This window comes from Hydra viridissima, unplaced genomic scaffold, assembly GCF_058129835.1.
Source record: "Hydra viridissima isolate aposymbiotic clone 2 unplaced genomic scaffold, HvirCarnegie_v1 scaffold_3, whole genome shotgun sequence".
Classification (NCBI taxonomy): Eukaryota; Metazoa; Cnidaria; class Hydrozoa; order Anthoathecata; family Hydridae; genus Hydra; species Hydra viridissima.
In genome coordinates this window covers 1334574-1338670 of record NW_028324302.1, presented here as the reverse complement: position 1 = coordinate 1338670, position 4097 = coordinate 1334574, and the positions used below count along the sequence as shown (strand labels likewise).

The 4097-nt window shown below is 33.8% G+C and overlaps 1 pseudogene across 1 annotated transcript; it reads left to right on the top strand.

The window, feature by feature from the left end:
• On the top strand, window positions 1-2675 carry LOC149890539 (uncharacterized; annotated as a pseudogene). The gene is made up of 2 exons (XR_016451303.1): window positions 1-764; window positions 863-2675. The product of XR_016451303.1 is annotated as an uncharacterized LOC149890539 (transcript).
• The last annotated feature ends 1422 nt before the right edge of the window (window positions 2676-4097 follow it).

Below are 4097 nucleotides of genomic sequence, written 5' to 3'. Positions count from 1 at the left end.
ATCAATTTCGCGCCAGTGGACTCCGTTAATTTTTAAAAATAGAATGGGATCCAGTATTTTAAAACTTCGAAGTTTTCCGTCGTCATTTAGTAAGATTCTCATTTTGCGAGTTTCATTCATTTTAATGAATGGATCCATTCGGAACTCCGTCTCGTCGGATTTTTCTCGGTTTTTCGGAGTTTCGGAGTTCGAGAGAAATCTCTACGGAACTTCGACGAGGTTTTTAGAAAATATTAATTTTTACTCGTAAATTAATTAAATTCTTATTTTATTTCTACGCTGCTTTTACAATAGTTCATGTTGTTTTCAAAATATAAGTGCTCTCTTTGTTCAATATCAACACAAATTTACATCGCAAAGCAATTAGTAATGCACAGTGGGACAGGTGGTGGTGGTGGAAAAAACCTCAAAAAAAAAAGCTTATTCTATTCCAAACCATATAATAGAACATACTCGTACTTTTCCATTGTACTATTTCAGAAACTCTTTTGATTATAATAGTATCTTTTTAATAATAGAAGTTTTTAAATCCACAAAAATCAGTTGCGATATAATAAAATGTAATGCATAATAAAGTCTTTATTTTGACAAAAAGCAAGAATTTTTTAATTCTTAGGCAAAGATATTGTAAACAGTAACTTTTAAAATATTATGCGTGTGTGATATTAGTTAATGTATTTTAACTATTTAGTAGTTTACCTTTACAAAAAAAAGTCAAGATGATTATTTACAATATATGCAAAAACTGGTCTTAAAATAACGAGGTAAGTTTTAAACATATAATACTTTTTTTTTACAATAATGTCGTATATCGTATGATCAAAATAATTTTCTCCACCTTAAGTCTAATATTCTTTTATAGAGAAAAATGGTTTCGGAAGCGTGGAAATACTTTGATAAAGTTGTAGTAAATGATAAGAAATACGGAGATTGCAAAAAATGCCATAAAAGAATCGCTTGTCCAGGAAGCAGCACAAACGGCCTAATTACTCACATCAAAAGTTGCGAGAAAATAGATTTAAAACCATCCAATTCCAGACCAGTTTTTACTAAGATATCGTTAAACTATCTTCTTGCCAAGTTGACAGCTCTTGATGGATACTCGATTAGGTCCATAACTCAATCTGAAACACTAAGAATGCTTTTTGAAAATTATGGGCATAGTTTGCCTAAGTCAGCGTCCACAATTTCAGAAAAAATTAAGATGTTTCATGCTGAAGCCAAATGTTTAATGATTGCTGAATTGGCTGCATTGAAAGCAAAAGGAGAAAAATTTGGACTAACAAGTGACGAATGGGGTAGCAATAGAGGTAGAAGATACAATAATTTAAATGTTTATCACGATCGAACATATTGTTTAGGAATGGTGAAATTGCCGTCTCCTAGTTCTGCCGAAACATTAAACATTTTAAGAATGCAAAAATTAAAAGAATTCGGTATAGATGATGAAGATGTTGCAGGTAAAACTACGGATGGCTGTAGCTGGATGGTGAAATTGGGTACTATGTTTAAGTTTCCACATCAAATCTGCCAGAATCATTCAATTCATTTGAGTGTTTGTGATTTGCTATACGCTAAAAAAGGTTGTCGCGAAATTGTGAACAAGAAACTGAATCGGATGTTGAAACAGAAACAGAAACTGATGGAGAGACTGAAGGAGAGTTTCTTATTGACTATTCGGAAAATGAGATTGAATATGAAGAAAATATCAAAAAAGGCTACAGAAACTTCGAATACTAATTAAGTTTATAAAATATTCATCGTTTCGATTTGAAGTTCTTAAAAGAATAATACACAAAGTTTACGGATCTTTGCATGACAAAGGACTATTGCTCGACAACCGCACTAGATGGAACAGTGTTTTTCAGATGATCAAAAGATTTTTGGACTGCTTAGAAGCTATAATTAAAACACTCGAAGAACTAAATTGCTTAAACATGTTAGATGATATTGACTTGGCTTTCTTAAAATCGCTGTCTGACTTATTGGAAGTCATTGCTGACGCTGCAGTTCGATTGGAAAAACCAAATACAACAATTTTGGAGTGTGACATCATTATGGAAAAGTTAGTAAGGAAATTGAACATTGTAGAAACTGACATCAGTTCTAATTTTGCAGAGGCGTTAATCTCCAGATACGAAAATTGTAAAAACATTATGTTGGTATCATTAAGTCGTTATTTGCACAATCCCGATTTTTTTAAAAATAAAAACCACACATTTTTTTACACTTCCAAAAAAGATATTCAAGTTTATGCTGTAAAATTACTTGATCAACTACTTGCAACAAAAGAAAATAGTCTCCAAACAAAATCAGATGGTCGCGCTAAAAGCAAACAAGAAGAACCATCACAATTGACATCTTTTTTTGTCGAAATTCAAGAAGTTTTATATTAAAATCAATCAACAGTTAAAAAAAAGCCAAAAAAAGTCAAGACCTTCACCGATCAGTTAAAAGAATACGAAGTAACTGGTGTGAAATCAGAAGCAGTTTTGAAATTTGAACTAGCCATCCACAGAATTCAAGCAACTTCCTCGGAAGCAGAATGAGTTTTCTCCTCGTCTTCCAGATTTGTCACAAAGTTTTGTAGTTCGCTTTCTGATGAAATGATAAATGTTTTCATCTTTTTAAAATATCATTTTAAAAGATCTTCAGAATAAATACTTTTTTAATATTCTTTTTTTAGTTTTTACTATAGGTACCTCAAGAAGTCTTAATTACAGAGCACTGCGGAAGGGCATTTTACTAAAAGTTTACGCCTCCTTCCTAACCAATGCCGGTTAGAAAGCCATTTATTAGATAAAACTGTTCGTTAAAAGATTGCGATAAGAAAAATATTTAAGTACTATGGAATATAAAAATATAATTTTTTTAAAAATTTATTATAAATTATAAATCGAATTATATAAAAATAAAAAAATTAAATATAAGAACAATGTTTAATTATCAACTAGATAGTTTAATTTTTTAATTTATAACAAAGTTTTATCAAAGCTCCGATTTTTTCTCAACTCTGACGGAGTTTTTTCTCGATTTTTCTCGACTCCGTTTTTTCTCGATTTTGGATCCTCTGATTTTAATACGCCAAGAAAATTTTTTTTTTCACAAAATTAAATTTAAAAAAGGTTTAGAATTAGGCGTAATAATATGCTTGTCCGAGAAGAAGGTAAAAGCTTCCGGATTGTCCGACTTGCGCGTCACCGGAGTTGAGCGTGACAACAAGTCTTCTTCCAGGTGCAACACTGGGCATGGAGTCTGCTTCTCCAAAATTTCTGTAAAAAGAAATGGTGGTGGTGGAGCCGATGGAGGCGGTGGATTGGTACAGCATTCCCGTCGATTTGTTGTTGAACGAATTGACGTTTGATCCGTTCCACGAAGACAAGTAAAAATCTTCCAATCCCGTTGGTGTTCAGCAAAACATATTCGCTACCGTAAGAGGTGTTTAAATATCGAAACGTCCTGCAGTACAGCTTGAAAAGAGGGATGGTGGCAGGAATGGAAGCAAGTGTGGAAATAAAAGGCTGAATCTAATACGTGATGGCAATGGCATTTCTGTTTACCAGTTGAATGGAGACGTCGTTTCTGAAAAGCATGTCCATCGTGAAATATCCTCCCAAGGAAGTGGTGTTAAACATGTTGCACCCTTGCAAAGAATTAACATAAAAATCTCCTCCCAAAGGAGAAAAAAGCAAATCAGTAGCGAGACCGGTAGCGTCTGGTGAAACTCGAGCTTGGGGAACGGCACTGGTTAAACTCAATTTTTGAAACAGCAAGTCAACGTAACTTTTTGTCGCCCCGTCTTGTGCATTTGAAGGATCAAGCACGTTGATAAATTTATGGGAATTCAAATCCAAGTCTGCCGTGCCCAATGAGGTTCCTCCTGCGTCTCCACGTAATTTTTTGTGGCTGAGTCCGAAGCCGAAATAGGTTCAGCCAAATTGGTCAATTTGTGAGACGTCATGTTAATGTCGACGTACGAAATATTATTGTAAGCGACTTTGGTGTCCACATACCCTTTTGTCGCAGCGTCTTTTAAAGCGGTTGTATCAGAAACGTTGATCAACTTGTGAGAGTTCATGTCAATGATTCCCGTGATC